Source organism: Sorex fumeus, unplaced genomic scaffold (genome assembly GCF_029834395.1).
Source record: "Sorex fumeus unplaced genomic scaffold, SorFum_2.1 ptg000063l, whole genome shotgun sequence".
In the NCBI taxonomy this organism is placed as follows: domain Eukaryota; kingdom Metazoa; phylum Chordata; class Mammalia; order Eulipotyphla; family Soricidae; genus Sorex; species Sorex fumeus.
Genome location: NW_026606120.1, coordinates 77856465 through 77868494, shown reverse-complemented (window position 1 = coordinate 77868494; position 12030 = coordinate 77856465). Strand labels below are relative to the sequence as shown.

The 12030-nt window shown below is 52.0% G+C and overlaps 1 protein-coding gene across 1 annotated transcript in view; it reads left to right on the top strand.

Annotated features, from left to right (window-relative positions):
* Window positions 1-7330: 7330 nt before the first annotated feature.
* GJC1 (gap junction protein gamma 1) overlaps window positions 7331-12030 on the top strand; it is a 29768-nt gene continuing 25068 nt past the window's right edge. The window contains exon 1 of the mRNA XM_056127377.1: window positions 7331-7511. The gene's annotated coding sequence lies outside the window, so the exon portion shown is untranslated. The remainder of the gene's footprint in view (window positions 7512-12030) is intronic.

Genomic DNA, 12030 nt, shown 5'->3' with positions numbered 1-12030 from the left:
GAAGCAGGTATGTCTGACAGGCGTTGCTGTCTGAATGGAGATGGAAGGGAGGAGATTGGACTCGGACAGGCCATCTACAGCTTCTGGACCGGAGCTGCAGACACACATGTGATGAGAGAACAGATGGAGAGTTGCCACAGTATCTCCCTCCTCAGGAACCTGCAGCTGCGTTGAACACAGACTTGATAGGGAAGCCAATGGGACCAGAGTTTGACACGGATAGAGGTCTTGGGTTTCTGCCAAGTACGTGTATCAGATATTCTTTCCTTTGGAGTGGTGTGGTGGATGCACACCCGGCAGTGCTCAGGGTTTACTTCTGGCTCTGTGCTCAGGGATCACCCCTAGAGGGACTCTGAGGACCATATGAAACGTCAGGGATTGAACCTGGGTTGGTCACACGCAATGCAAGCAAACAAGCGCCCTACCCTCTCTATCACTCCAGCCCTTATTTTCTCATGCTTGTGTCAGATATTCTGAACAATGTGGGGTGTTTAGAAGGCAGGCTGGTTGGCCCTGGTCACTTTAAGGATGCTACTTGAGGGACTGGAGTGATAGTACAGTGGGTAGGGTGTTTGCCTTGCGTGCGGCCGACCCGGGGTTTTATTTACTTTTTTTTTTCTTTGCTTTTTGGGTCACACCCAGCAATGCTCAGGGGTTTTACTCCTGGCTCATGCACTCAGGATTTACTCCTGGTGGTGCTTGGAGGACCATATATGATGCTGGGAATCGAACTCGGGTTGGCGGCGTGCAAGGCAAACGCCCTACCTGCTGTGCTATTGTTCCACTCCCGACCCGGGTTTAATCCCCAGCATCTCATATGGTCCCCCGAGCACCACCAGGAGTAATTCCTAAGTGCAGAGCCAGAAGTAAACCCTGTGCATTGACGAATGTGACCACATGTCCCCCCCACCCCCCCAATAAAAAGGATGCTACCTGAACCAGGGACATTTGTCCTGGACTATAACAACTGAGACCTCGCCCAGGTTTCAGAGCCTCTTGCTCTAGGCGGGGTGATGTGTGCTTGGTTAAGAGACCACCAAGACTAGCAGACAGAGCTAGTTCTCGTCACAAGACAGACTGATCCACCCTTGTGTACGGTAAGTATTGTATTCAGAGACCTGAAGCTGAACTGAAAAGCTAAGGGGCCTAAGGGCACAAAGCTGATAATTTAGTCCAGTTCCAGCTTGCTCCAAAGGCCATTCCTCTAACTTCTCAGAGCGAAGCCCTCTCCAAAACTACTGCTAAATAAACGATCAGAGCACCCTTAGAGAAGAGGATAAAGGTACCGTCTTGCTGAGAGAGGTCAGTGTGGTTCAGGGAGATGGCTCAAAGAAGTGGGATGTGTAACTGCACTTTGCATGCAGGACACCTGACACCATGTGGTTCTCCGAGCACTGCTGGGGGAGTCCACCCCACCCCCAAACCTAATAAAAAAAGTTGAGTGTGGCAGCATGGTGGAGAGTCCCGCTCCACTCCAGGCGTTTGCTCCTGCCCTACGATGGTCTCAGCGCTGAGATTTCTCCAGCAGCTGGTCCCTTCTCCCAGCACACTCTGCTCTAAGGCGAGACCCGGGGTCACAGTAACTCCCCAGAGCCATGATGTATCCCCAGCGTCCATGGGAACTCTCCTCCCCGCCATTCACACACTTTCCAGTACTGACTCTTATGCTCCCCACGGGACCCTGAATTCTCAAGAGATGGGTGGTCTAGGGCCAGAAGAGAGGATAAAAAAATGTGTGGATGAGACAGGGCAAGAAAGGATCAAAACCAAGCCCCTGGGGACAGAGAAAACAGTAGCGGTTGCTGTGTCTTACACCTGCGGATCAGGAGCCGGGCTGATAACCTTTATGTGGATAATTAAATCCTCACAATGACTTTAATAATATAGTCACTACGATGATCCCATTTCATATAGGAAATCTGAAACTTTGGTTAAATATCTTACCCAAGATTGTGTTCATGGGGAAACAAACAACCACTACCAGGAATCAGCTGGAGTGATTGAACATTCAGGAGACCCTGGGTTCAATCCTGGGCACTTCGGGGCTCCCCAGCACCATCAGGAGTGACCTCAGCACAGAGCTAGGAGTAATCCCCAATTCTGCTTGGGTGTGGCCCCCAAACCAAAAGAAGGAGCCAGACTGATAACTTGTTGGGGGAGGGGGGAACTGCACCCACCTGCGTACTCCGCTGTGCTCAGGACTTCCTCCAGGCTCACCTCTCAGGGATCACTCCTACCAGGACTTGGGGAACTAACTGGGATGCCAGGGTTCAAATCCAAGTTGACCACACACAAGGCAAATACCTGCTGTACTATCTCTCTGGCTCTTCTTTTTGTTTTGGGGCCACACTCAGGGTGCTCAGGGATTACTCCTGAGTGGGAATTGAACCCAGGGTCAGCTGCATGCAAGGCAAACATTCTAGCTCTGTACTATCACTTCGTCCCCCCCTTAAAACCTAACTTCAGAGCCAGAATGATAGTACAGCAGGTAAGGCACTTGCCTTGCATGCAGCTGACCCAGGTATGATCCCTGGCACCCCACATAGTCCCCTGAGTCCCTGAGCCTGCCAGGAGTGATCCTTGAGCACAGAGCCAGGAGTAAGCCCTGAGCACCGCTGGGTGTGTCTCACCCCACCCCACTGCACACACACACAAAAGCTTTTTCTACTAGGACTAAGGGGTCAGTGAGGGGCCGGAGCAATAGTACAGCAGGTAGGGTAGCTGACCTGAGTTCAATCCCCAGCATCTCATATGGTCCCCCAAGCACCACCAGGAATGATTCCTGAGTGCAAATTCAGGAGTAACTGCTGAGCATCTCAGGGTATGACCCAAAAAGAAAAAGGGGAAGGGGGGTCAATGAATCAAGGGACAAGCTGATGTGTAAGAAAAGTTTATTAGCTATAAGTCTATTAGCAACAAGTTTGGAAGATGGTGTTCCCATCCTGGAGAACTCACAGCCTGCTGGGTCACAAGAAGAAGCTAACGCAGGAAAGGAAGGGCCAGTGAACTATTTTGAGATTGGTCATGGCGACACCAGTGCCATGGTGGGTGCCTGGGTAATCAATCAGTTCGGCTAGAGCCAGATAACTGTTCGATAAATCAGAAAAAAAAAAAAGATCTCAGATGAGGGGTTCTTCCCTCTCATGCATACCCTTTTCCAAAAAGGACATGATAGGGGAAACATTCTTGCCGTTCTCAACAGCCAGTGGAGCTGGCCAGTTTGGAGTTCCTCTCAGTTCCTTTTGGGCCGGTTTCTAGAGGATTTTTAGAATTCTCTCACATGCACGTTCCCTTCCTCCAGAATGTAGGAGGTGCTCACAGGCTGGGAGGTGTGGCACGGGGGGGGGGGGGGCGGGGGGTGAAGAGATTGCCCTCTGCGGGGTGGTCTGGGATTCAGCACATCCTCTCTGCTACCTCTCCAACTCTCCTTATTGGGCTTCCTGGGCCTGGCCACCGCCTCCCGCGGGCTTGTGCTCCCCGTTCTGTTGGGGGCAGGGAGTCAAGGCTGACGCTGGAGTCTAAGGCCCGGCTGTGCTATATATAGCCCAAGCCAGTGGAATGGCCAGGAGGTGCAGGGAAGGACGTGCGCTCTGACTTTGAGCTTGGCAGGGTTGTGTGTGAGGGACTATGAGGAGTGAACAGGACAGGTCAGAGGACTCTCTCAAGCAGGATGGGAGAGAACCGGCTACAGGGCTAGCAGAGGCAGAGGGGGGAGATTGAGGGGCAACGGAGAGTAAAGGAGAGTAACCAGAACAGGCAGGAACTGTGGAAGTTTCCAGATGTGGCTGAGCTGACACAGAGCAGTGTTCTGGAATGACCCCGGGGGCAGGAGTAGCCTTGGGTGCTGTTGGGGAGCGTTTCCTGTTGGTTCACTTAAGCGATTTCCAGGGAGGTCCTGAGTAAACTTTTTTTTTCTTTTTCTGAAAAGGGGGTGATAGACCATATAAGTTTGGGATTTTCTGCTCTAGAAGGTGCCTGAGGTGAGAAGGATGTGACTCCTAAAAACAGGTGCCAAGTTCCAAGAACTTGGCAGCACTGTCCAAGGACAGCCCTAAGAGAGAGCCATGGGCCTGGGACCAGGAACGTGCTTTGGCACCCACTATCTTCCTGGGGAAACATTTAAAAAGATCGTAGGGAGGGCCCAAGTGATAGTGCAGGGCTTAGGCGCCTGCCGAGCATACCATGCCAATCAGGCCCCAGTACTGCACAGGCACCTGAGTGCTGCCAGCTGAGAGCCATGAGTATCAGCAGGAGCAACCCCCACCCCCAAGTACAGGGCCAGAAATGGCCCTCAGGCACTGCTGGAAGTGGCCCAAACATCCCCCTCAAAAATTCTAAGGGGGGGAGGGGCGGAGCAATAGTACAGCAGGTAGTGCGTTTGCCCTGCACACGGCTGACCTAGGTTCAATCCCATATGGTCCTATATGGCATTTTATATGGTCCCCTGAGCACTGCCAGGAGTAATTTCTGAGCACAGAGCTAGGAATAAGCCCTGAGCATTGCTGGGTATGACCCAAAAAGCAATAGATAAATAAACCCTCCCCATCACCATTAGCAGCTCTGGGGTTTCCAGTTGCCAACAGGGAGCTTTCTGCCCATCTCTCTGTGCTCTGCGCCCATCACACACACCCATTACCCCCCGCCCCCTGGGCAAGAATCTGCTCCATGTACCAGCCAAGTGGGCCCCTAGAAATCATGTAATGGAAAGCTTGACACACTGCAGTCTTCACTTTGACCCTGCAGTTCCCAAACCACAGAGCCCCAGGGTGACTCTCAAGTTCTCAAACAAGGTTCTGATCCTTCCCAGCCTGAGCCCCTTGTGAATAACCAGTGCTGTAGTTCTCACAGCCCTGGCTCTGCTCTGCACTCCCGGAGGCTGCAAACCAGTCCCAGTTCTCTGCCAAGTGGAAACTGGCCTATTTCTCCCACCCCCACCCCCACCCCCTCCAGGCTGGGAATTGTCAAAACTTCATCCACTTTGTATACCTTTACTAATCACCTACTAAGTGCAGAGCTCTGCCTGGGGAACTAGCCAGAGCCTTGGGAGCTCCTGCTCTTCTGCAGATACTTTGTTCCCAGCCCTGAATGTCTGGACCAGAGACATTCAGGTTTCTGCTAGAGCTTTCTGGTCTCAGTTTCCACAACTGTGAGGGAAGGCAAAGAGGACTATGAGACTGAACCTTGGGTGCTGTTTCTTTAAAAATAATAAAAATAATTTAATGACTACAGTTTAGATCACATATTTAGAATCACGTTCATGTTTTTTATAGTAACAAGTCTCACAATGGAGACGTTACTGGTGCTCGCTTGAGTAAATCGATGAACAACGGGAGGACAGTGCTATACAGTCCTATTATTATTATTTTGCACACCAGCAGTGCTCAGGGCTTCCTCCTGCTCAGAAGACCATATGTGGTCTCAGGGATTAGAGTCAACTGTAGGAACCCACTGTACTATCTCTCTGGTTCTTAATTTGTATGGTTTTGATGCACACAACACATCTCACCACCACCAAAATGCCTAAGACCCTCCACCAATGTCCTTAAGCTACTTTCAGTCCAGTTTACATCTTGATTTTGGTAGGGGGCACACCTGGTGGTATTCAGGGTTTACTCCTGGATCTAGCTTAGGGGTCAGTCTGGCAAGTTTAGGGAATCATATGGGGTTCCAGGGATCTAACTCAGGTGGACCATGTGTAAGACAAGTGCCCCTACCCGCTGTACTTCTTCCAGCCTCTCCAAAGTGATTTGTATTTGCACTCAGAATGGTTTACACTTGCACCCAGCAGGCTATGTTTTACTGTTCTATTTCTTTGTTTTTTGTTCTGTTGGTGCTCAGGACTTTCTCCTGCTTTATGCTCAGGGATCACACCTGGCAGGCTCAGGGGGACCATATGGGTTGCTGGAAACGGAATCCAGGTTGGCCACATTTCTATGGTTTAATATTTAATCTGCATATATAGTGATGTTATCATACTTTATAGTCTTAAAACACTTTCTTTAGTTATATTTTTCATGTATAGTTGTCACACTTGTCATTTTATTTTTGTTTTTTAAGTCATACTGGGCGTTGCTCAGGAGTTCCTCTTGTTTCTGAGCACAGAGATCACTCCTGGTGGTGCTCAGATGGCAGATGGAATGCCAGGGATCGAACCAGGCTCAAAGATATGCCTTCCCCAATATGTTTTCTCTCTCCTGCCCTCACACCTGTCATTTTAGATCACAGGTGGAGTTGCGGGACAGGACAGGGACAGGGCCCCACAGGGAAAACTGAAGTACTAGGAAAGGGGTAATGAAAATGAGTCCAGCATCGGGGGAGGTGGGGGGGCAGCGGGTGTGCTGCCCTGGATAGGCAAGAGTGACTCCCAAGCAGCTGCCACCTTGAACGCAGGGCCAAGCCATTGCACTTCCTTTGACTTTCTCCAGAAATCCTGACTTTGAAAGTAGGGCAATTCACATTTTTTTTGGAAAGCATCCCGCTGGCCCCGCTGCTTAACTGTCATTGGGCAGGGTGCCCAACGCTCAGTGTGGGGGGACCTTTGCAACTAGACACTGGGGTCTGGTTCCCGGGCGCGGGTGGGGTGGGAATTGGACCTGCAGTCACTTGTCAGAGGCCAAAGGGGTAAAGCAGAAGCGCCTTCTTTTCTACTGTGATAGCCAACGGGGCCAGGAGCGCGGGGTGGGGAGACCCTGCGCAGAATCAAGCCCCCCGCGCCCCGAGTCCACTCCTCTGGCAGGCAGCCGGAGGAATTTTCAGGTGTCCCCGAAGCTGTTGCTGAGAGGCGAGTCCCACACACAACTTTTCGAAGTCCTTGGAACAGGCTCCCGCCGGGAAACAAGGAGTTAAGAGGAAATGGCCAATTAGGGTCTCGCAGATCCCAGAAGTCCAGGACCTCGAAAGTATCGAGAAGGCGACTCCAAGCCCGAGCAGCGGGGCCCCGGGGGGCTGCGGAGCTGACCCGGGAGCGGCGGCCGGGGCAGCGGGCACGGCGTGCGGCGCGCTCCGCGGCGGGACTCACGGGGCCGGCAGGTAGGGCGCGTCCCCCCGCGGGGCCCCGGCGCCGGGCCGGGGGCCGAAGCCGCTTCGCGCCCCGCGGCCGGACCCCCACGCGGGCCAGCGTCGTCCGCGCCGCGCCCCCCGCCTCCGCCTCCCGCCCCGGCCCACGCCCCCGCGGCCCGGGGCGCCCCCGGAAGGCGCGCGGGGCCCTCGGCGGCGAGCCCCGGCCCGGGCCGCCCCCGCCCACCCTGCGCCGCGCGCCCCCCCGCGCCCCCGCCCCCTCCGCGCGCGCAGTGCGCAGGCGCCGCCCCGCGGTCCGGGCGGCGGGAGCGGGAGGCCGCGGCGGGAGCGGCTGCGGGCCGGGCTGGCGGCTGAGGCGGCGGCGAAGGCGGCGGCGGCGGCGAGGCGGCGGCGGCGAGGCGGCGGCGATGGCGACGCGGGGCCCATGAGGCGGCGGCCGGCGGGACGGGCCGAGGCCCGGCGGAGGAGGCGGCTCCGGGGAAGCCCGCCGCCCGGTGAGGGGCGTCCGCGGGGCGGGCTGAGGAGAAGCGGCCCGGGGCGGGGCCCGGGGCGGCCCGGGAACTTGTGGGGAACCCGCGGGGGGCGCGGTGCGGGGCGGCCCGCGGGCGCCGCGCCCTCCCGCCCCCTTTGTCCGCGCGCGCGCGCGGCCCCCCCAAATCGGGAGGGAAACGGCCCGGGCGGGCGGGAGCAGCCGGCGGCGCCCCCCGGGCGGTTGGGGGCGCAGGGCCGCCCCTCGCCGCGCCGCCGGCCGCTCTTTGTCCGCGACGCGCGGCCCGCCGCGCCCCCTCGCCGCGCCCCCGGCCCGGCCGAGCCCGGCCGAGGTTCGGTTCCCGGGCCGGGGGGTCGCGGGGGGCGGGGGGCGCCGGGGCCCGCGACGTGCGGCCGCCCGCGGCCGAGTCGCTGCTTTCCCGCGCCGCCAAACTTCGGGCGCTCGGGAGGCCGGTGCCGGGGGTGGGGTGGGGGGGGGCCGGGGCTTTCGCGGAGTTGCTGCCCCGCTCCGGGCGTCGGGCGTCGGGCTCCGCGGGCGCGGCGGCGGCGGGGTGCGTGGATGCGTGGATGCGTGGGCTCCCGAGCCCCCCGGCCCCCGCCGAGGCGTGTTCGTGGAGAGCCGCCGCAGCGCGGGCTTTGGCGGGCCCGCGTGGTCCCCGGTGCCCGGGCGGGTGCAGCTGCGGCGCGGCCGCGCGGTGCCGGTGCCGGGTGCAGGTGCGCCGAGCCCGCGCCGGGGACTCCCCAGGTACGCCGGCCTCAGTGCGCATCGCCGCTGCGGAAGGGCCCTGCGGCACAGCGGCGCGCGGCGAGGGCTCGGCTCCCGGGACAGGTGCGGGGGTTCCTCCCGGCGGGAAGGCAGGAAAAGCCCCAGTCCCGGGGTTCCCACTGGGGATGCTCTGGATCCTGCTTGCGTTTGATGGATCTTGGTTTTGCTCTAGTAATTGGCCTTGGAGTTGTATCTTGGAAGTTTTTGCTTTGCATTTCTTAGGTGCTATGTAATGGTCTGATTAAAGGAGCATGAAATAATTCTTATGGGTGAGAGGTGAAAAACTAGAGTAAACAAATTGTAGGGGTGTGTGTGTGTGTGTGAGTGATTGTGTGTGTGTGTGAGTGTGTGTGTATGTGAGTGAGTGTGTGTGTGTGTGTGAGTGTGTGTGTGTGTGTGTGTGTGTGTGTGTGTGTGTTAACCGATCTCTGGGAGGAATGTCAAAGGTGAAGGACATTTCGAAGAGAATACGTGGAAATTTTATGCAGGTTCTCTTTTTACTATTTGGTCTGATTTGTTAATATTTGATTTAGTATTATTTGCTAATAGCCTTAAACTGTTGAGACACTTTCGTGAAGCGTTTCAGCATCTTTCTCAAAAATGAATGACTTTGCTACCTTTTTAGATTGTGTGGGTTTAGTTTGGTTTTCTTCTCTTTCTTTTCTTTTTTCTTTTGGTGTTTGGGCCATATCAGGCGATGCACAGGGGTTACTCCTGGCGCTGTACTCAACTATCACTCCTTGCTGCTGGGGATCTAACCTGGTCTGCTGCATGCAAGGCTGTGCTATTGCTCCTGTAGAACAAAGAACTCTAACTTTCTATTCCGTTTATAAAGGTTGAACTGAGTGGCGTTTTGGGGGGAAGGGGAGGGGCAAACACACCTGGCGATGCACAGGGGTTACTCCTGGCTCATGCACTCGGGAATTACTCCTGGCGGTGCTCAGGGGACCATATGGGATGCTGGGAATCGAACCCTGGTCGGCTGCGGGCGAGGCAAACGCCCGCCCACCTGCTGTGCTATTGCTTCAGCCCCATTGGGTTGAGTTTTAACCTTCAGTCTGAAGGATTTAAGAAATTGGCATGTTGCAACCTTAACAATCTTCTCTAAGTACTATTATGTATTGATAGTTATTTTATATTTTGGTCAGTTACCCCCAATCCTCCCTATCTGGGATTGCCTACACAATTCAGTCATTGAAATCAGAGAATACAAAACATGTCATTAAAATCTGGAGCATTCTCTCTCTCTCTCTCTCTCTTTTTCTCTTCCTCTCTCCCCCTCCCTCCTTCCCTCTCCTCTTCCCTTTCTTCCTCTCCTTTCTCCTCTCCTCTCTTCTCTCTCCCTCTCTTGTGCCACCTGATGGTGGTGCTTAGGGCTTACTCTGTGCTCAGAGATTCCCAAGGACCATATGGGGTGCCCAGGATTGAACCGCATTAGTCACGAACAAGGCAAGCACCCTGCCCTCTATACTATCACTCTGACAGTATGAAATATTTCTGAACTGTTTAATACTTGCTAAGTCCCAACAATTGATTTTCAAGCATTCTACTGTAACTGATGATTTGTGTGCAACTGTGGACCTATTCATATGTATTGCTGTTTTGTCTTAATCTGAGCATTGTTTTTGTCCATAACTCAGAAAATAAGTGGCCAGACATCCTGGCATACAGCACCAGTAGGGTCTTCAGCTTTGCAAACACTGCAATATCTAAGAGCATTTGGTTTATCTTTCAGACCAGTGGAATGTATTGCCTAAAGATTTTTTTCCTTGAGACAAGCATGTCATTTCTGCAGATCACTTTTTATTTCTATAAAAGAAATGTTTTGTGAGTGAGCAGAGTCCTTGATTTAAGATTTAAATCTTTATCTTGAAGGCCACATTAGCTGTGGTACCAACACAAAGTGTTTTGATGTCCATTGATACAGAAATCCCCCCTACTCCAAGTGCTTTTGTAGTTTAGGTACTGAACCATGTGCTGAAGATTGCAAGATGAATAGTTTGTAATTTTTGTTTTCAAATTGGTTTTAGTTTTAATATGCTAAAAATGTTTAGTATCGAAGGTTACTTAAAACCATAAAAACAAATACTATAGGAGTGAATTTTGATGTTTCTCTAAAATTGGAATAAATTTTTTAAATCCCAATTTTTTTAAATTTCTATGAGCAGTGTTCAAGTTTTAAAGAATAATATATATATATGTGTGTATATATTTTTTCTTTTTGGGTCACACCTGGCAATGCACAGTGGTTACTCCTGGCTCTGCCTCAGGAATTACCCCTGGCAATGCTCAGGGGACCATATGGAATGCTGGGAATCGAACCCAGGTCAGCCACTTGCAAGGCAAATCCCTACCCACTGTGCTATTGCTCCAACCCCTAAAGAATTATATTTTTCTCTGAAAAGTTTTTAAATAATTTTATGATAACAGTTGGACTTATGACCAAATTTATAGTTTCTTAACTGAGTTACAACATTCCTTTGGGAATGTTGAGAATAAAGTGAATTTGGTTTCTATTTTTAGGGAATTCCCTTTGACTCATTCTTGGACTCAGATTCCAAGTTGTGCATACTTGTATCCGTACCTCACAACTATGGAAATAAAACATTATCAGTCCAGTTAATGTTTTTTCAATTGCCATATGTCATTGCACCTTCCCCTCCACTTCCTTTGTCAGCTCCTCAGAGAGAGATGCCCCAGCTTGAATTTTATTCCCTTGATTTCTTTTTTGTTTTCCCCTTGCATTTCTTTATGCTTGTACTGCATATGTAAAAACACTAAACAATATTTTCTCATCTAGTCTAACTGCAGCTAGAATTGTCTTTATATAGCAAGTGTAATCGAGTCACTGATCTGAAAATGTTTTCCTTTTAAAGCCTGTAGGCTTTACTTAACAAGGTGTGATCTAATTTTGACTACTTAGACACTCCAACATAATTTCTTTGTACTTCTTTTTTTTAATGGTAGAGCCATGCTGATTGCATCCACCCTGCCTTAGTCTCTCTCTGAACTGGGGGATTTCTTCTGGCTCTCTGCTCAGGAATCACTCCTGTCAGTGCTCAAGGGATCATATGTGATGACAGGGATTGAACCAGCGAGGCCAAGTGCCTGAACCCCTGTTCTGTTGCCTTCCTCCCCATTCTATGAAGGTTTAAAGCTCAGCCAAGGTCCTTTGTACCTGCTGTGACTAAACCCTCTGCCTGGAAAGCATCTCCTCCTGCTTTAGAACCTGCTCAAATATCATTTCTCCAGAGCTTTCTCTGATCATCCTAGATTTTTCTGATCTTTCTAGATTAGGGATTAGTTTTTCCTAGATCTCTTTACCCGACCTGCTGTACTATCTCTCCAGCTCCTGAAGATTAGTTTTTCTTTGACATAACTGGTTCTAATTGGCATACCTAGTCATTCCCTGCACATCCCTTTGTAGGATTTATTACAATTCTAATTAATTACTTGTAAATACTTCTCCCCACCACCACCACTGTTAATGTCTCTGTTGGGTAGTTCTGTATCCCCAGCACCTACCTTACAGTTGATTTATATGTTCAGCAATTTGAGTGCTGGCTACTTTCTTTTTTATCTATAGCAACTGGTTGTAGTGAACGACTCTGACAAAGATTTTGTTTTTCTAACTAGAGACCTTATTATATCTTCATCTTGATTTTATATGGCAATACCAGACTAAATCCTAGGTAAATACTTAATGATGCAGACTTACTAATAACAGTGATCTGATAAATCTTTAGCAGTTTTAGTAG